The following is a 22,178-nucleotide window of genomic DNA, read 5'->3' as shown; positions in this document are numbered from 1 at the left end:
CATTATTGATTAGAAGTCAAGATGTAATACTGAGGGAACCATAGAATCAAAATACCCACTCATGATACAATAGTGATAATTCCATTCCAATATTGGACACAGAAATGATTTGTTCACAAGACACAACAAAACCTATCAAAAAGGCCATCACTTTAACCAACCTATAATACCACAATAGAAAATGATTCTGAATCATAATATGAACAGCCCCAATAATCTCATCTTTGTCTTACCGATATATCAGGTCATTTTGAGACTGTAGAGTTACACTGTCATAGATTTTTAACATTCCATTTCCTTAGTTTTATTTCAAAGTATTACTAATGAATGAAAACAAGTCATACAAGCCAAAGATACTTTTAAACTAAGTGCAATTTTCATAAGAAAAAAATGAATCAAATTTTAGTACAAAAAAAAAAAAAAAAAGCATTTCCCAAACAATGAGTCTCTTAACGGAAAAAATCAAAGAGCAATGTAATTAAACTTTCCTTCAAAGAAAGGAAAGAAACATAAATCTGTTATGGTAAATTTGGGAAGATAAATATTTCCTAGTCCCATAATATGTGTTTGTTTTATAAGATATACTTGAATGATGCTGATCTATGAAGCAAGGATCTGTGGCAATCCAAATTCATCCACCAGAAGAACTCTATCCTTGTTTTTTGTGTCAGTGGGAACACCTTCCGGAATTGCAGGTCATCTTCATCCAGTTCTGGGGTGCCATAACTGCGAATCAGTGCTTCTTGGATTTCATTTGCATCTTCCATCATATCCTCTAGCTGGTCTTGTAAATCCTCAATCTGGTCGATTTTCAGTTGCTCGTATGCCTTCTTCATTTCCTTTACTCCCAGTTTCATAGCATCAACCGTGGTCTTGGTGTCCTTCAATGACTGGATGGTATAATTGGCTTGTTCCATGTTGAATGGCTGTTGTTCAAGATTGCCCTGCTGCTGCTCATACATCCACTTTTACTTTAAAACTTGCAAGGCTTTCTGCTTAACCATATTCTTTGCAGGACCCTCTCTCATCTTCTTGATCTGATCCTTATACTTTACTAGCTCAGCATCCAATCGAGAAATCTTCTTGTCAATGGATTCTGCCCTGCTGTCCACCGTGCCAATGCAGTCAGTCAGGCTGGGCGGTGGAGCCTTGGGGTTCGCCTTCCCAAAGAACTGGTTGATCTTGAGCAGCCGCAAAGAAACCCAAACACGGGAGCAAAACCATAAACCACTTATGTCTTATGAGGAAGAATGGGGAAGAGAAGCTATAGGAATCAGAAGGGTTCAGAGGAGAGAGTCTAGAGGCAGACTTCCTGGATTGAAAGCTCAGCTTCACCATTTACTAAGCTACGTGACCCGGGCAAGTCACTCAACTTCTTTGTGCCTCAATTTTCTCATCAGGAAACTATAAATGGTATTGAGTTGTTAGAAGAATTAAATGAGTTAATATTTATAAAATGTCTGGAATGGGCCCAGAGCCACGGCTCACTCCTGCAATCCTAGCACTTTGGGAGGCCGAAGTTGGGAGGATCATTTGAGCCCAGGATGTTGGGGCTGCTGTGAGCCATGATCACACTACTGCACTGCAGCCTGGGTAACAGAGCAAGACCCTGTCTCAAAAACAAAATAATAAAAATAAATAAAATGCCTGGAATGCTGCTTGGCATATATAAGCACTGCTAAATTTTGTTATTTAAAATAAAAACTTTCAAAATGTTTAAACAGCTAAGAAGAGCTCCTGGCCCCATTCAGACCTCTCACCAGAGCTCTAGTTGGAAGTTCTGTTCTTCTTTCTTCTCCAGACCATGTGCCAGAACTGCTGACAGGACTCTCAGTGCCTGTCCTGAAGGCAGATGATCCTCCCTATTCTCACCTTGTCATTGCTCTAACCCTCATTCAGATCCCCCACATCCCCAAAACAAGTCCAGTTAGCCCAGTTCGTAATGCTAACCTTCCATTTCAAGGTGTCAGTGCAGTGGCACAGCTATGGTGACGAGATCAAGCGGCAACCAGAGTCCCAAGACACACACTGGTTTCCATTTAATACAATGTTTACTTACCTTTATATTAGGACACAGGAGAGGAAACCCATCAGGATCTGCAGCTTCATCTCAATGGGAGGCATGGCAGCTACCCAAGTCTACAGCTACTTCTGCCCCTCATCCACACAGGTCACATATGATTGCCACAGATGATGGGCAAGATGTTTGTGGATTTTGTTTGTTTGTTTTGAGATGGAGTCTCACTCTGTCGCCCAGGCTGGAGTGCAGTGGCATGATCTTGGCTCACTGCAGGCTCCGTCTTCCGGGTTCACACCATTCTCCTGCCTCAGACTCCTGTGTAGCTGGGATTATAGGCGCCTGCCACACGCCCAGCTAATTTTTTGTATTTTTAGTAGAGACGGGGTTTCACTGTGTTAGCCAGGATGGTCTCGAACTCCTGACCTCGTGATCCACCCGCCTCGACCTCCCAAAGTGCTGGGATTACAGGCATGAGCCACCGCTCCCGCCCTTGTTTGTGGATTTTGTTGATGAAGAAAACCACAGCCCCTTTTCCTGTCAATCTTTCATACCACCCTCAGGCATGCCAAATTTCCCATGCCAATTTACAGTTTCCCAGTGGAGGGGCAGCTCCATGCGACAACCAAGGCAGGCACAACATCCCCCAATTATCTTAACTCTTACTGTTTTCAATGACATAGAGCATAGGAGGCCAGGGTCACTCCCAGGTAGGCCTAAATCAGCCCAAGCCTTCACTCATGAATGCCAATTCACTTTTTAATGGAATGAAGCCTTGGGCCCCACAAGGGCAATCAAGGTCCCCCACAATCTATTGCCTGAATATGTTTCCTGTCTCATCTCCTACAACTGATCCCCACATACCCTAAACTCGGCCACACAGCCTGCCTCACCCTTTGGCTCACTGTGCACAGTTGTGTTCCACTCAAGAGTGTCAACTCAGGGGCAGAAACCTTTTATTTTCTCTTCCTATCACCTGGTGTCCCAACACACTCTCTTAAACACTAAAAATTCAGCAAAACCTTAACTCTGCATTTAAGCAAATGAAGCTGGGTCACAATTACTCTGGTATAGTGAAAGAAAGTCATGGAATTTTAAAAGTTCCAATGTCTGGATGACAGTGATCCTTATACGCATGAAATGTTAAAGGCCACAAGCCTCATCCAAACCACTCTCTTGATTCCATAGGAGGAGGAAGATATCCCAGAGGGATCGCAAAGCTAATTTCTTAATAACTCCCTTTGCATAATGTTCCCATAGCCATCCTTGTGAGTAGGGCCTGTGTCCCTGTACAACAAATAGTCAGCAAATGCTTGGGTAGCCAACATATGACTTAGTCTTGTGAAAAATTATGATTGCGCTTGAGTCTCTTCATGGAAAGATTTAAATCTGTACTTAATGCCAAAACAAACACAAAGAACCAGCCAATATAAATTAGGGATATCCCAAGGCTTGACTTAGGCAAAAATCATCACTGATCTTCAGAAGTAACTGAACGTCTCCTGCAATATCATTTTTGGTATCCCTTAACTGTTAGTGACCAATTATTGCATGCTGGCACAGTGACCAGCATAACAATCTGAGTAATATAAAAAGTGTATCATTTGTATTTATTAAGTCTATATGTAAGATGGAGTAAAAATTGTATTAATCTATTGAGAGAGATATTTATCTTTATTATTGTAAGAATAAAGTAACAATGACTGTGAGAGCTATTAATTTGATATACAAAATAGTTAACCTATTAAGAATGTATTAAGATAAAGACAAAAAGCACAAACCATAAAGGAAAAAATAACTGATAAACAGGACTTTGTCAAAAACTTAAAATTTCTGTTCTTCAAAAGACACAGTTCAGGAAATGAAAAGACAGGCCATAGACAGGTAGAAAATATTGCATACCATGTATCTGACAAAGGATTGGTATCCAGAAAATATAAAATACACAACTCAATTAGACAAAAAAAGATAAATTTAAAATGGGCAAACAAGTACAGAGACTTCAAAGAGGATATATGAATGGCAAATAGGCATGAGAAAAGATGTTCAACGTTATTAGTCAGTAGGAAAATGCAAATTAAAACAATAAGATACCATTTCACACTAGAATGGATAAAATTTAAAATTCCTAAATAACAAAAGTTGGTAAAGGTGTGGAACAATTGAAAAGCTTATACATTGCTGATGGAAATGAAAAATGTTCAGATATTTTGAAAATGATTGCCAGGTTTTTAAAGTTAAACATACACTTACCATGCAACAAAGGAATCTCACCTTGGGTATTTATTCCAACAGAAATGAAAACCCGTGCCCACACAAAGACATGTAAGCAAATGTTCATAGCAGCTTTATTTATAATACTTCATAACTGAAAACAACCCAAATGTTCAATGAATGGCGAATATATAAGTAAACTGTGATATATCCAGACAATGGAATATTACTCAGTAATAAAAAAGGAACAAACTATTGATACACATTACATCACAGATGAATCTCAAAAGCATTATGCTAAGTGAAAGAAGCTAGAAAACAAAAGGTTATCTAATACATGATGTTCTAAAAATGGCAAAACTATAGAGACAGAAAACAGATGAGTAGTTGCCAAGAGCTAGGGTAGGAGAAGGGCATGTTCTGCAAAAGCAGATTTCCAGGGGGATAGAAATGTTCTATTATCTTGATTTTGGTGGTGATTACACAAGTGTATGCAGTGTCAAAACTCATTGAACTGTATATTTAAAAGAAATGAATTTTGTTGTATGTAAATTATACCTCAATAAACCTGGCCTTTAAAAAGGGAATACATTTAAAAATAGGTAAACAGCCAGTGAATATTTGAGTGAATTAATGAAAGAAGAGTGCAATAGTTAAATAACTTAAGGAAAAACAATATATTTGGTTAAGCCAATAAATACCTAAAAATTTAAGTAACAATACAAGATACAATAATAGATATTAGATTATAACATAATTCTAGACTTTGTAGAATTGTTTGCTGCATTAACATTTATAACATTGCAAAACAAACTTTTAGAGCTGCATTTAATTTCTAGTTATCTCTTTGGTATGACACACATACAATCTAATGAACTCACATGCAATCTAGCAACTGATGGTGCCGAGAAATTATCTCTTGCTGGCTGGGCGTGGTGGCTCATGCCTGTAATCCCAGCACTTTGGGAGGCCGAGGTGGGTGGATCACCTGAGGTCAGGAGTTCAAGACTAGCCTGACCAACACAGCAAAATTCCATCTCTACTAAAAATACAAAATTAGCTGGGCATGGTGGTGGGCGCCTATAATCCCAGCTACTCGGGAGGCTGAGGCAGGAGCCTTGAACCAGGGAGGCAGAGGTTGCAGTGAGCCAAGATCACGCCACTGCACTCCAGCCTGGGCGACACAGCGAGACTCCATAAAAAAAAAAAAAGAAAGAAAGAAAGAAAGAAAGAAAGAAAGAAAGAAAGAAAGAAAGAAAGAAAAGAAAAAGAANAAAGAAAGAAAGAAAGAAAGAAAGAAAGAAAGAAAGAAAGAAAGAAAAGAAAAAGAAAAGAAAGAAAAGAAATTATCTCTTGCCTTCAATGTCAAACTTTAAAAAGATGATTCCTGAAATTTTTAATAAAATTGCAATAATAATATGTTTCTGAATAAAATTTCAGATTTATTTAACTCAGAGGTTCATTCTAAGTTGGTGATATTTTGGTTTGGATAAATATTTATTTTTAATACTTGCCATTCAACATTTGGCTAAAATAGTTATTCAGTAGCTAATCGGTTAACTTTCAGGGTTTCAAGTTCTGGTTCATGCTCAGCCTGCCTCCACTAAACCAATGTCAAAATAAACTCTGGGGTTCAGCCTTCATACCCTTTAAGGACTTATGATAAACTCACCATTACATCCAACATTTACACTAGAAATCCTAATCAATCTTCACAACATTGATTTCTCACATTAATTTTCAAGATAATTCATTGCAAGACAGAAATATAGTAAGAATCACTTGAAAAATTTCAGAAAATATCCCGCGCTATGAAAATGAGAGTTAAAAAGTGAAAAAAATGGGGCTACGCAAAATCTTTTTTAAAAAAGAAAATAAAGGAAATCCAGAACAACAATAGAGGTTAAAGACATAATGGATGAAGCTGGATGTGGTGGCTCATGTCTGTAATCCCAGCACTTTGGGAGGCCAAGGCAGGAGGATCACCAGAGCTCAAAAGTTCAGGACCACCCTGGGAAACAAAGTGAGACGTGGTCTCCTCAAAAAATTAAAAACAAAATTAGCTGGACAGAGTGGTATATGCCTATAGTCCCAGCTACTCAGGAGGCTGAGGTGGGAGGACTGCTTGAGCCCAGGGGGTCAAGGCTGCAGTGAGCCCAGATCACACCACTGCATTTCAGCCTGGGCAACAGAGCGAGACTGTCAAAAAATAATAATATATATAAAATTATATATATATATATATAATGGATGAGAAGATATATATATACATAATGGATGAGAAGACCTTGTTTATAACAGTACCAAAAATATAAAATATCCAGGAATAAACTTAAGAAATGTACAAAACTTAAGTGGAAAACTCAAAAACACTCCAGAAGAGCACAAAAGGTTTTAATCAATGGAAAGTCACAGGAGGTCTTTGAATAGGAAGAGTCAATATCGTAAAAATGATTCTCCCACTTCGACTCATAAATCCAATGCTATCCAATACAAATACCAATAGGCATTTGGACAGAAAATAGGCAAGTTAATTTTAGAGTCATACACAAAACTAAACAAACAAGAAGAACCAGGAAAACTCAGGGGGAAAAAAAGCAACGAGAAGCCACTAGCCCTACCAGATTTTAAAATATGCTCTAAGGTCCATAACAATTGGTACTGTGGTATTAATTCATGAATAGAGAAATACCAATGGACCAGAACAGAAAGTCCAGAAATATATATAGGTAGTCAGTGGATGAAAGAGAAGGCATCTCAAATCAGTGGGGTCAATATGGACATTTTAGTCACTGGTGTTGGGACAATTTGGTGGCCATTTGGTGGGTAATATCTTTCTAATGATAAAGTCCAAGCATCTTAAAAAAAAAAAAAAATGGGCCAGGTATAGTGGCTCATGCCTGTAATCCCAGCACTTTGGGAGGCCAAGGTGGGAGGATCACTTGAGGCCAGGAGTTTGAGGGCAGCCTGGGCAACATAGCCATTCCCCATATTAAAAAAAAAAAATTAAAATAAAATAAAAATTAGCCAGGTGTGGTGGTGTGCACCTGTAGTTCTAGCTATTTGTGAGGCTGGAGCAGGAGGACTGCTTGGGCCCAGGAGTTTCAGATTACAGTGAGCTAGGATTATACCACTGCAATCCAGCCTGGATGACAGAGACCTTGTCTCTAAAAAATAAAAATTTAATAAAAAATTAAAAATTAAAAAATTGAAGATTCTGACCACTTGATAGTTACAACAAACTTCTAAGAAGGAGGAAATACATAAGCAAAGCAAAAAAGGAAAAACTGAAAAAACATTTGCAATTCATCACAGATAAAGGGCTAATCTCTGTAATATACAAAAGACTCCTAGGACTCAAGAAAAAAGATAAGCCCATGGGAGCAGGGGTGGAAATAGACAAAGAATGTAAATAGGCAATTCACGGAAAAAAAATACAAATGACCCTTAAACTTTTAAGAAGATATTCATCATTACTTATAAGAGAAATGCAAATTAAAATGACACTGAGGGCTGGGTGTGGTGGCGCATGCCTGTAATCCCAGCACTTTGGGAGGCTGAGGCAGGTGGATCACTTGAGGTCAGGAGTTTGAGACCAGCCTGGCCAACATGGAGAAACCCTACTTCTACTAAAAAAAAAAAAAAAAAAAAAAAAAAAAAAAAAAAAATTAGCCAGGCATGGTGGCAGGCGCCTGTAATCTGAGCTACTTGAGAGGGAGGCTGAAGCACAAGAATCATTTGAACCCAGGAGGCAGAGGTTACCGTAAGCCAAGACAGTGCCATTGCACTCCAGCCTGTCTCAAAAAAAACAAAAAATAAAATAAAATCATGCTGAGACATCATTCCCTCATACTTACAAAAATCCAAAAGTTTGGCTGGGCACAGTGGCTCATGCCTGTAATCCCAGCACTGTGGTAGTCTGAGGCGGGAACATCATCTGAGGTCAGGAGTTCGAGACCAGCCTGGCCAACATGGTGAAACCCCTATCTCTACTAAAAACACAAAAATTAGCCGGACATGGTGGTGGGCACCTGTAATCCCAGCTACTCGGGAGCCTGAGGCAGGAGAATTGCTTGAACCTGGGAGGCAGAGGTTGCAGTGAGCCGAGATCACACCAGTGCACTCCAGCCTGGGCGACAGATTGAGACTCTGTCTCAAGAAAAGAAAAACAAAATCCGAAAGTTTGATAACACATCCTGTTGGCAAGAAGATGGGGAAATAAGCACTTTCATATATTGTGGAAGAAGTAAAAAATGATACAACTTCTAATGAGAAGAATCTGGCAATGTCATCTAAAATTGCAAATGCATATACCTTTTAATCAAACAGTCCCACTCCCAGGAATCTATTCTACAAATACACCCGCACATACATAAGACGCTCAAGGGTTCCCGCTACAGTATTGTTTGATTACTACAAGAAACAACCCTAGGGCCCACCAATAGAGGACTAAATTATGGTACATCCACACCATAGAATACCATTCAGCTATGAAAGAAAAGAATGAAGAATACCTCTTTGTACTAATATGCCAAAATCTCTAGGACAAATTAAATGAAAAACATAAGGTGCGGTACAGAACACATGGTATACTACCTTTTGTCAGAGAAAAGGTGGAAATTAGCACATATATTTGTATTTGCTTTTATTTATGTAAAGAAACACTGAAATGACAAACATTGAAGAAAAGTGGTTACTACAATGTTAAGGAGAAATGGAGAGTTGGGGGTGAGGTATACCTTTTCAATCTGTCCCTTTTAAATTTGCTTTTATATGTAGACCATGTAAATGTATTAACGACTCAAAATGTTTAAAATATTGACAAAAAAGACTCAGGAAGTACAAAAATAGGCAAGACTAAACAATACATTATTAAGGGCTATATACACATGTTACAAACCTAAAAAAGACTATTTGCTGCTATCCATAGCAAGGAATTTGTTGCTAGCAGATCTGCCTTACAATAAATACTAAAGGAAGTCTTTTAGGTAAAAGGAAATGATACTAGACAATGACTCAAAGCCACACAAAGAAATTAAGAGCACTGGAAAATGTAAAAAATATGAGTAACTATAAAAAACTATATACATATATATATTTTTCTCTTCTCTAAACTCTTAAGAAGACATAAAACCGAATTAAACAATAATTACAATGCTGTATTGTTAGTGTTGTAGCATATATAGATGATACATATTTTATGATACTAGCATGATGGAGGGATGTGGTAATGGAGCTAGAATCAAAGAAAGTTTCAATATTTTACTGGAATTAAATTAGCATCATACTCAAGTAGATTGAGATTAAGTTAAGATGACTATTGTAATCCCTAGAGCAACCACTATGAAACTAACACAAAAATATAGTGGAAAAAACACAAAAGAATTAAAATGGTAAACGAGTACTATCTCTCCCACACACATGGAGGCAGTGAAAAAGAAACAAAGAATCAAAACTTACATGAAATACATAGAAAATAATAGCAAAACTGCAGATATAAATCCAATCATATGAATACTTACATTAAATGGGACTGGACTAAACACTACAATCAAAAGGCAGCAATTGTCACACTGGGGAAAAACCCAAGATTCCACTGTATGCTATCTAAAAGAGGCACATTTTAGATCAGGGCTTCTCAACCTTAGCAGCACTGAAATTTCAGGCTGGACAATTCTTTGTTGTAAGGCCTCTCCTGTGCATCATAGGATATTTAGTAGTAGCCCTGGCCTTTATTCATTAGATGTCAGTAGCTGCCATGCAGGCGTGACAACCAAAAATATTTGCAGCTATTGCCAAATGTCACAAGGGGGCTAAATTGCTTGGAACCACTGCTGTAGATTAAAACACACACACACACACACACACACACACATACACACACACACACACACACACACACACCCCGGTTGAAAGTAAAAGGACTGGAAAACATATGCCAGGTAACACCAATCATAAAAGCACTAGAGTAACTATGTTTGTATCAGATAAAATAGACTTTAGACAATAAATATTATAGACAGAAAGACCCTTCATCATAATGTCATCAGGAAGATATAAAAATTATTAAAGTAGACACATCTAAAAACAGAATACCAAATCACTGAAGCAAAAATGAACAGATGTTAACATTTCAGTCTTTGTTTATCTGGGAATGTCATTATTTCACACTCAATTTTTAGTGTAAATCTTCGTTACTTTTGTTCCTTTAATTGCTGACAGGTCTACGATGTTCCCTGTGCTGGCAGGGACCTGATGAGTTATTAAGGATCTGGAAGTCTTCAGGTGGCTGAGACTCTTCTACAAGAAATGGCCAAACTGGCCACAGTCTTTTTTTTTTTTTTTTTTGCATCACCACACTTAACTGTTTTTTTAAAAATCAATTTTATTGATTTTTATTTATTTATTTATTTATTTATTTATTTTCTTTTTTTTTTTTTGAGACGGAGTCTCGCTTTGCCGCCCAGGCTGGAGTGCAGTGGCCGGATCTCAGCTCACTGCAAGCTCCGCCTCCCGGGTTCACGCCATTCTCCTGCCTCAGCCTCCCAAGTAGCTGGGACTACAGGCGCCCGCCACCTCGCTCGGCTAGTTTTCTGTATTTTTTAGTAGAGACGGGGTTTCACCGTGTCGGCCAGGATGGTCTCGATCTCCTGACCTCGTGATCCGCCCGTCTCGGCCTCCCAAAGTGCTGGGATTACAGGATTTTTATTTTTTATGAATTTTATTCATAACCAACAAAATTCACCCAATTTAAGTGTACAATTCAATGATTTTTAGTAAATTTACCAAGTTATGCAACCAACAACACAATCACTCCAATAAGATCCCTGGTATCCATTAACAGTAATACCAGTTTTCCACCTCCAGCCCTCGGCAACCATTAATCTACTTTGTTTCTACATATTTGCCCTTTCTAAACATTTCATATAAATGGAACCACACAGTGGCTGATCTTCTGTGCAAGACTTCTTTCATTTAGCATAATGTATCTATGTCTTTATATTTAAAGTGGGCTTTTTTTTGGTAGACAGCTTATAAGTTGTATCTGCTTTTTTAAATCCAATCTGATGATCTCTGTCTTTTAGATGATTCGCATTTTCACATTTAAAGCAACTATTTATATGGAGGGTCAAAATCTACTATCTTGTTAGTTGTTTTCTATTTGTTCAATTTGTTCCTTTTTTCCTCTTTTTTCTGCTTTCTCTGGGTTTTATTGAGTTTTTTTATTATTCAATTTATCACCTCTATTAACATCATTTATACCTCTTTTTTAACTTTTTAAATAGTTATCCTAGGGTTTACAATACGTTTTTAAATAATCTGAGTTCAAATAATATAGCCACTTCACAAGGAGCATAGGACCTTATAACAGTATTTTACCAATTCCTCCTTCCCATCTTTGTGCCATTGTTGTCATACATTTCACTTTTGCATATGCATAAACACACATTGTTGTAAATTTTATTTTTAAAAAATCACTTATTTTTAGAAAAATTAAATATTTAAAAGATTTTATCTTCACTTATTTCATTTCTGACATTCTTTGATTCTTTTTGTAGATCCAATTTTCCAAATTATATCATCTTTTTTCTGCCTGAAGAATTTCCTTTAACATTTCTTGTAGAGTGGGTCTGCTGGCAATAAATTCCCTCAGTTTTTGTTTGTCTCAAAAAGTCTTTTTTTCTTCTTCATTTGTGAAGGACATTTTCACTGGAATTTTGGGTTGACAATTTCTTCTGTCAACACTTGAAAGAAGCCACCCCACTGTCTTCTTGATTGCATGGTCTTTTACTGAAAAGTCTGCTGTATTTCGTATCCTTTTCCTCTGTAAATAGCGCTTCCTCCCCTACTCCTTCCCCAGCCCCCTTCCCGCACCCAGACACCTTGTCTTTAGTTTTAAGCAGTTCAAATGTGATATGCCTGGGTATCTGTTTGTTGTTTTGGTATTTATCTTGCTTGGTGTTCTCTAAAGTTCTTGGATCTGTGGTTTGGCATCTGTCACTAATTTTGGAAAACTCTCAGCAATTATTTCTTCTAATATTTCTGTCCCATTCTCATTCTCTCTCTTCCTCACAAGATTCCAATTATGTGAATGTTATACCATTTGACATTGGTACTCTTCTCTTGGATATTCTGTTCTGATTATTTCACTTTTTGCCTTCCGATATCTTTAAGTTCATTGACTTTTACAGTCCACTAAAGGTATTCTTCATTTGTTACTGTATTTTTTGTTTCTAGCATTTGAATTTGATTTTTTTCTTTTATTTTCCATCTCCGTCCTAAAATTACTTATCTGATCTTGCATGTTATCTACTTTTTCCATTAGAGCTTCAAAAATATTAATCATAATTGTAAAAAAAATTCTCTAATAGTTCCAACATCTGTGTCGTACATGAGCCTGGTTCTGGTGATTGCTTTGTCTCTTCCCTTTTCTTGCCTTTTTGGTCTCGTAATGTATTTCGGATGGTCAGACATTTTGTATCAAAATGGTACTGAGGTAAATATTTTTTATACTTGAAGATGAGTATACCTTTTTTCTGATAGGCCTTTAGCATTGAGGTTTGTATTAATATAATCAGGAAGTGGGCTAGGTTTGAAGATTATTGTTTCTATGGTTATGCTCAGGGCCTCAAGAGTCTTCAAATTCCTGTACTGATAGCTTATTTTTACGGCATTAGGGTAATTTGCCACAAGGTTTTTCTCAATGTCTTCCCCTCACTTGGTTTTGGGTCTCCATATTTGACTTTTAAGTTTCTGTACTGCAACCCAGAGAGAATCTCTCTTTTGCAGTTCCCCAGGCCTTATTCCATTGTTATTTTTTATTTGATGCTTGTTAGCTTTGTAGTAGAGAGGTGGGAAATGGGGGTATTCTCTGATATTCTGATTAATTTGCAATATTATGCAGATACTGTGAACCTGGGTCTTCGGGTTGTGGCTTTCACAAGCACTCCTGATCCTCCTCCAAACACAATGCCAGGCCTACCAGGCATTCATTTTCTTTCCCAAGAAAGTAGAGTTTCTTTCTTTTTCCTCTTCTCCTTCCCCAATTACAGTGGGTTTCCACCAGTACTCTCACTTTCTGTTACCTTCTTCCTGCAGATTAAGACTTTTGTTCCTTAGGGAGATGGAGAGATATCTAAGCAGATTTTGGCAGTGGCTTTTGTTCTTCTACCCCAGTGAAGACACAGGAAAAACTTTCTCAGGATTCTCCCTGATCTTCCCTGTGAGTACCTGGCAGGAATCCTGGAGGAAAAGTCTGTAAGAGGGCGAGAAACCCCTATATCTGTGGTCCCCAACTTTGAGTAATTCATTACAAATTTCTGGTTTAATCTTCTTACTGATTTATATGCCATTCAACAGTATCTGTCCTGGGTAAGCAAATGTTCAGGTCCTGTTTCTTTCTGCAGTGGTACCTGTCTCTCTCGTGATTTTGGGTTAATCATTTGCCCTAAAATCTCCATTTCTTCCTAGGTTCAGAAAAAGTCATTAATTTTCCATTTGTCCAGCTTTTTCTTGTTGTAAGGATGACAGCTCTGCATGCCACATATCTAGGCTGAAACCAGAAGTCTGTTTATTAGTTTTTCAAGTTTTTTCAGCCTTTACCCACAAGGATTGGATATTTGAAATACTGAAAGATTGCATCAAACAAATTACAATGCATTAGGTAATAATTCACTGAATATTTTTGTTAATCAGTCATACATAGAAAGTTTGGGGCTGGGTGCAGTGGCTCATGCCTGTGAGACTGAGGTGGGAAGATCACTGGAGCCCAGGAACTCAAGACCAGCCTGGGCAATATAGTGAGACCTCATCTCTACTAAATTAAAAAAAAAAAAAAAAAACTAGCGAGTGTGGTGGCATGTACCTATAGTCCCAGCTATTTGGGAGGCTGCGGTGGTAGGGTCACTTGAGCCCAGGAGGTGGAGGCTGCAGTAAGCAGAGATCACACCACTGCACTCCAGCCTGGGAAACAGAGTGAGACCCTGTCTCAAAAAAAAAAAAAAAAAAAAGGAAAAAGATAAAAGAAAGAAAAGAAAAGTTTAGAAATCTATAGTATTAATATCCAATCAAGAATTGTGATCAATTTGAAATAACTAATAGTCTCACCTGAGTTGTTATAATTCAAAGACACAACTTGTTTTCGTTAACGTATATGTTCTTGTAACACATAAATGCTTGATGTCCATTTGGCCTTTTGAAGCAGAAAAAACTGCTCAAACTTACATTATCCCTTGACCTTGTGTCACTGGCCAGGCCAGGCCCTCCATACCAGCAAGGGCTTAATTACAGGACTCCTGTGGAAATGTCCTCTTTTACAGAAACCCAACTCTAATTAGGAATTTTTCAAGAACTGCCTGAATTATAGAAATTGAAGAAACATTACTATAAAACCAAATAGCATTGCCTGGCATGGTGGCTCACGCCTGTAATCCCAGTACTTCGGGAGGCCAAGGCGGGTGGATCACCTGAGGTCAAGAGTTCGAGACCAGCCTGGCCAACATGGCAAAACCTCATCTCTACTAAAAACACAAAAATCAGCCAGGTGTGGTGGCACGTGCCTGTAGTCCCAGCTACTCGGGAGGCTGAGACAGAAGAATCGCTTGAGCCCAGGAGGCAAAGGTTGCAATGAGCCGAGATCATGCCACTCCACTGCAGCCTGGGCGACAGAGCAAGACTCTGTCTCAAAAAAAAAAAAAAAAAACAGCTGGCCGGGCGCGGTGGCTCAAGCCTGTAATCCCAGCACTTTGGGAGGCCGAGACGGGTGGATCACGAGGTCAGGAGATCAAGACCATCCTGGCTAACACGGTGAAACCCCGTCTCTACTAAAAAAATACAAAAAAATTAGCCGGGCGAGGTGGCGGGTGCCTGTAGTCCCAGCTACTTGGGAGGCTGAGGCAGGAGAATGGCGGGAACCCGGGAGGCGGAGCTTGCAGTGAGCCGAGATCGCGCCACTGCACTCCAGCCCGGGCAACAGAGCGAGACTCCGTCTCAAAAAAAAAAAACAAAAACAAAAACAAAAACAAAAAACCACCAAATAGCATTGATTCAGAGAGATTAGTACACACCTCGGACATAGTTTCTCTGGCTAAACTCATCAAAAAGAGGCCTGGAGATACCAGGGTATCACTGGTAATGTGGCGTCTCTGAAAAAAGGCATTGTCACAGAAATACCTACCATTTTGCCTATAAAGATTAATGTGTATATTAAATTACAATGTTACTTACACTATAAAAAGTGTTCTTCCTTCTGTCTCCATACTACTGCCACTTCCTCTCCCTAAATAATATATAATAATTCAATAAAACAACAATGAGACAAGCTTACAAAATAGCTGATGTGAGGTTTTTTAGTGCATATGCTTAATATTTTAAATGGGAAATTTGTCATAATTACCTCATCCCATCCTACAGGCATATATTACCACAGCAGTTCCAGCTTGTGCCTCAATACCTGATTTCCCTTCCCCCTGAGTTTGGTGACAGACATATTAGTTCTTCTTGACCCTGACCATACAGCTTTTTTCCTCCCTTCCAGATTGTATGTAGGTATTGAATATACTACACACCAGAATAGGCATTCAATCTGAAGAAGGATCTTCATGCTAGTGTTGGCCCTTGGATCCATTTTATGCCCTTTCTGCACATGTCACAGGGGAGAGGCGAGGAGTGACTCTCTCTTTCTCTCTCTCTCTCTCTCTCTCTCTCTCGTGGTGGCTATGTGTTCTCCATGGCTGAAGCTCCCACCAGACAGCCCTCCGACCAGGTCCCAACAGCCCTCACAATAGTTTCAGTTCTTGCTCCGCGACATCATTCCCGGGCTCTGGTAATACTACCTTCTCCCTGTGTCAGCCCTAGGGATGACAGTAGCTTTCTGCTGTTACTCGTCTTTAGCTTGCTTCAACACACTCTATTTGACTTCTCAGCTCTTCCAATGCCTTGGTAAACAGTTGTTTCCTACTGAACTACCTGCCTCTTTTTCTCTGACTGTGCTGGAAGGACTTCATCTGCCATAACAGACCTCCACTCTTTACCAGATTTTCCCACAATGGATAAAAATCACTACAGTATTACCACCTTGTCTGTGTCTCTCTTCAGTGCCATCATAAACACTCAGCATAACACTGCCATTGAAAATAGACAATTGTCTTATTCATACCACTAGGGAGAATCACTCTGGCTCATTCATAGCCTACTTTATTAATGAATGCAATCTTTTCTTTCCCCCTAGTTCTCTCAGCAGCAAAAATGTATAGCAGTCAACAGAGTCCTAGACTAGAAAAAGATAGTCCATAGTAGGCTTGTTCTAAATGTGTATTTAAACACATTTAAATATACTTAACTGTATAAACACACACACACACACAAAGTCCACAGTTTAAGAAAAATAAATACCAAAGGACACAGTGTATGTATATGGGGATTACAATAACAACAAAGATCAAAACACATTTATAAAATTAAAGCTTCCCTAAAGGCCATATATGACAAACCCACAACTAACATCTTACTGAATGGGGAAAAGCTGAAAGGCTTTCCTCTAAGAACTGGAACAAGACAAGGATGTCCACTTTCGCCATTCCTACTCAACATTGTACTGGAATTCCTGGCCAGAGCAATCAGGAAAGAGAAATAAATAAAAGGCATCCAAATTGGAAAAAAAGTCAAATTATCCCTCTTGGCAAATGACATAATCTTATATTTAGAAAAACCTAAAGACTCCACCAAAAAACTCTTAGATATAAACAAATTCAGTTTATTTGCAGGATACAAAATCAGCATTAAAAAGCAGTAGCATTTCTATATACCAATCATATATTGTAATATATACATTGTACATGTATATGTATACATTATAATGAACTAGCGGAAAAAGAAATCAAGAAGGCAACCCCACTTACAATAGCCACAAACAAATAAACAAAACCTACAGCTAACTTTAACAGTGAAAAATTTTGCTTTCCCCAAAAATCAGTAACAGGATAGGGATGTCCTCTATGGCCCTACCACTTCTAATTCAACACTGTACTAGAGGTTCTAACCAATGCAATTAGGCAAGAAAAAGGGAATCAAAGTCATCTGGATTGCAAAGAAGGAAATAAAATTGTCTTTATTCACAGATGACATGATTGTCTATGTATGAAATATGCAAAATAAAAGCTACTAAAATGAACAAGTAAGTTTAGTGAGGCTACAGGATACAAAACTCATACATAAAAATTAATTGTATTTCTATATTTAGCAATGAACAACTGGAAATTGAAATTATGAAAATAATATCCAATGTAATACCATCAAAAATGTGAAATACTTAAGGATAAGTCCATTAAATATGTGTAAGACCTGTACATTGAAACTATAAAACATTTTTTAGATAAAGAAGTCCTAAGCAGAGAAATGCAATTTTATGGATCAGAAAATCCAATACAGTAATAATGTCCATTTTCCTCAAATTGACTAACAGATTCAACACAATTCCAATCAAAGTACCAGCAAGACATGCTGCAGGTAGAGACAACTTGACTCTAAAATGTATACGGAAAGGCAAAGGAACTAGAACAGCTAAAATAATTTTGAGAAAGAGTAAGGTTGGAGGATTCATACTACCCAATTTTAAGACCCTCTATAAAACTACAGTAAGAAAGATGGTGTGGTATTGGCAAAGAGCTAGATACACAGATCAGTAGAATAAAATAGAAAGTCCAGAAACAGATCCACACAAATATGGACAATTGATTTTTGACAATGTTGTGACAGTAATTCAGTGAAGAAAAGATTGTCAACAACAATCTTTTGGAACAAAAGAACATCAAACATATTGGAACAATTGAACATTCATACATAAAAAAAAACTCAACCTAAACCTCATACCTTCTACAAACATTAACTCAAATCATAGATCTAAATATAAAATGCAAAACCATAAAACATTTAGGAGAAAATCTCTACCTGGGATTATATAGTTTTAGACATGACACCAAAAGCATGATTAATAAAAGTTGATAAATTGGACTGCATCAAAATTTAAAAGTTTTGCTCCCCAAAAGATATGGTTAAGATACTAAAAAGAAAAAAAAAACCCAAAAGCTAGGAGAGAATATTTGCAAATTACACATCTAACAAAGTACTTCCATCAAAGTATATAAAGAACACTCGAAACTCCAAAGTAAGAAAAACAACAGTACAATTTAAAGATGGGAAAAAGACTCAGTCATTTCGCCAAAAAGGATATGTAAATGACAAATAAGCACATGAAAATATATTCAACATTAGGGAAATATAAATTAAAATCACAATGAGATACAACTATTAATCTATTAGAGTGGCTAAAATTAAAAATGCTAACAATACCGAGTTCTAAAGAGAATGTGGAGCACTAAACTCTTACATGTTGCTAGATGGAATGTACAGTTGCTCTAGAAAACAGTTTGGCAGGTTTCTTATAAAGTTAAACATATGCCTACCTTCTGACCCAGCAATCCCATTCCTAGGTATTTACCATAGAAAAATAAAAACGTACATTCATACAAAAACCTGTACAGTAATGTTTATAGCAGCCCTATTCATAATTATCAAAAACTCGAAACAAGCCTAGTGTTCTTCCTCTGGCAAATAAACTGTGATACATTCATAAAATGGAATTCCGCAGAGCAAAAAAAAAAAAAAAAAAAAAAAAAAAATGACCTAATTATACATACATGCAACAACAGGGGTGATCTCAAAGGCATTATGAAGAATGAAAAGGCTAGTTCCAAAATGTTACATACTGTGCAATTCCATTTATATGACATATTTGAAAAGACAAAATTATAGTGATAGAGACTAGATCAGTGGTTGCCCAAGTGATGTGGTAGTACAAGGGAGCTTTTAGAGCACTGGAACAAGTCTTCATCTTGGTTGTGGTGGTGGTTACACATATCTATCTATTTATCTATATGTTAAAATTCATAAAACTGTATATCAAAGGTAAAAAGTCAATTTTACTTGTGATGTTAAAAATTAATAAATCTGACCAGGTGTTGTGGCTCATGCCTATAATCCCAACACATTGGGAGGTCAAAGTGGGAGGATCACTTGAGCCCAGGCATTCAAGACCAGCCTGGGCAACATAGTGAGATCCTATCTCTACAAAAAGTGTTTAAAAATTAGCCTGGCATGGTGGCATGCACCTGTAGTCCCAACTACTCAGGAGGCTGAGGCAGGAAGATCACTTGAACCCAGGAGTTTGAAGCTGCAGCGAGCTGTGATCATGCCACTGCACTCCAGCCTAGGTGACAGAGTGAGACCCCATCTCAAAAAAAAATAATGAGTTTAAAAAAGTAATGATTAAAAAATAAGAGTGTGGATGAAACTGAGGAAACCTTAAGGACACAAAAGCTAACAGCCAGTTGACACCACATATTGCTCTGCAGGAAAAAGTTAATATAGCAGGCCTGATGTTGCTATCTCTAGGAGGGCCTGCGTGCATGACCTCATTTTCCAATAGGTCCTGGGAACTTGGCCTGTGAGATATTCCCTATGCTACTAATTGATAAGGTTGTTTTATATGCCTGGAACACTGAATTCTGCTGTACCAGCCAGGCTAAATTGCTTTTGCAAATGTGATTTATGGTGAACACCTGCTTTCCTTCTGGAACTCAGAAATTTCAATAAGAACGCCTGATCAGCCCTCAATACAAAAAAGCCTGTGTCTTAAGCAAGCTTCCCTAAACAGAAACACTGCATATGTGCTGCTACATTTAATTGCTGGAGGAAAAAGTTTGTTCTATGCAGCCCCACCCTCAACCTCCTAAGGGATAACTTAGGAAGCTCACATTTAGACTCTTTCAGGCTCCACCCATTATGTCTTTTTCTCCTGCTGATCTTGCTGTGTATGTTTTCACTGTAATAAGTCATGGCTTTAATACAACTGTCTCTGGATCCTGTGAGTCTTTATGGTGTGGGTACTTGTTAGATGCCCAAAAGTTCCCAAATATAAGTGGCACTTTAAATCTGAATCTTTTCCTCAAATCCTTTCTCTGGCCCTGTACTGTCTACTCTTTGGCCTCCCCTAGAATCCCAAGCAGTGCCACATCCATCATAGGTATGAACATCTGCGTCGAGTTCTCAAAACAGCCCTGTATGTCACACCCAAGTTCCAAGTGGAACTCAGGGCCTGATGTAAAAGCTACATTCAGGTTCAGCAGCAAATAACAAAAACCCATTCCTCTCTTACTTACAAGAAATACATAAGTATTCAGTCCAAGCCTGGCATGGCAGCTCTATGCTGTCAGAGACTCCAGCTTCTATTTTATTGTATTGCCAGAAGTGTTCTCCATTCCCAAGGTTACCTCTTGACCAAATACAGCTGCTGGAGCTCTAGCCATTACATCCACATTCCAGGAAGCAGACAGAAGGCATGGTAGAAGAGGGGCATGCCCCTTTAAGAATACTTTCCATAAATCCCACATACTTCTCCTCCTACCTTTGGCCAGAACTTGATCACATAACCACATCCAGCTGCAAGAGAGGCCAGGAAATGTAGTTTTCTTGTTGCACAGCAATATGCTGAGCTAATTAGAACAGGGTTCTATTGGAACAATGAAAGGAATAATGGCTATTGGGAGGTAACCAGAGTCTGCTACACCTCGTTCATTCTACACTCAACAAAAGTAATCTGAGAATCAATCCTCTTAATAACCCAAGACAATTTGAAGTAACTGTGTCTTTACCTAAAATAAGTTTTAGGGATAGATATGGAGAAGTAAAAGGAGAAAATGTGTTGACTATGAACCTAAAGTTACACACTAGTTAGATGTTTCTCCATCTCTAGCTTCTCAATGAAAATATGTGATAGGAGCCTACAATACAATTTGAAAGACTACCTCTGGGACATTTACTATCTCAGTAACATGTTAAACAAGTTCAACAAAACATAGCCTTAACACTGTTCTTCCCCAAAGGCTGTAGTGTCTCTGAAGATATACAGAATCTTAATTTTTTGAAAATACCATGTGGTAAAGAGCATTAGCAAAATAGCAGAGTAGACAGCTCCAAACTCCCATCCCTCCACAGAAACACTGAAAAACAAGCAGAAGCTGTCAGAGCCAATTTTGTCAGAATTCTAGAAAAGATTCAAAGGTTTAGAGCAACCAAGTGAACGATGACTGAAGAACAAGGCAATTTTAAAATGGTAGGAAGGCTGTGTGGCATTTTGCTTGCCCTTGTGCCACCCCCTCACCAGCTCAGCAGTGGTCTTGAACACAGCAGCCCATATCCCCTGGTCCCTGGTTCCAGAGGGAGCAGAGCAGGCCTTGTTTGCAATTTCTTGTGTTTGTTCTAACCTGTCTGAAGACTACCCAAAGGAATGACTTGAGGTTCTCATCTCCATTTTGCCTAACTTGGAGCCCACTTGTAGCAGACAAGCAGCAAGCATTGCTTGAAAAATGTTGTAAGGTAGGCCAAAAAACAAACAAAAAACACTCTGCAGCTACCTGGGAGGAAAAGTACGGGCCATTCAAAGGAAAAAAACAATTGAAAGAAACTATCCCTGAGGAGGCTGGGACACTGGATATATGAGATGAAAACTTTAAATCAGCTGTCTTAAATATGCTTAAAGAATGAAAGGCAGTGGCTCATGCCTGTAATCCCAACACTTTGGTAGGCTGAGGCAGGAGGATTGCTTAAGGCCAGGAGTTCAAGACCAGCCTAGGCAACACAGTAAGCACTTGTCTCTATAAAAAAAATTTTTTTAATTAGCCAAACATGGTGGTACGTGCCTGTAGTCCTATCTACTTGGGAAACTGAGGCAGAAGGATCACTTGAGCCCAGGAGTTCAAGGTTACAGTGAGCTGTGATTATACCACTGCACTCCAGCCTGGGTGACAGAGACCTTAAAAAAAAAAAAAAAAAAAAAAAAAAAAAAAAAAAAAAAAAAAAAAAAAGAAAAAAAAAAAAAAGAAACCAGGAA

The 22,178-nt window shown here is 38.2% G+C and overlaps 1 protein-coding gene and 1 pseudogene across 5 annotated transcripts in view; both read right to left on the bottom strand.

The window, feature by feature from the left end:
• The window catches only part of SLC9A7 (solute carrier family 9 member A7), a 141,945-nt gene that overhangs the window by 106,395 nt on the left and 13,372 nt on the right, over positions 1 to 22,178 (bottom strand). The window lies entirely within an intron of this gene.
• Positions 381 to 1,223, bottom strand: LOC112615819 (annotated as a pseudogene). Its single transcript, XR_003117476.1, has one exon. The product of XR_003117476.1 is annotated as a charged multivesicular body protein 5 pseudogene (transcript).

The sequence above is a fragment of the Theropithecus gelada genome, chromosome X (assembly GCF_003255815.1).
Source record: "Theropithecus gelada isolate Dixy chromosome X, Tgel_1.0, whole genome shotgun sequence".
NCBI lineage: Eukaryota > Metazoa > Chordata > Mammalia > Primates > Cercopithecidae > Theropithecus > Theropithecus gelada.
Note: the sequence above shows the minus strand (reverse complement) of the source record. Positions and strands in the feature narration are given on the sequence as shown.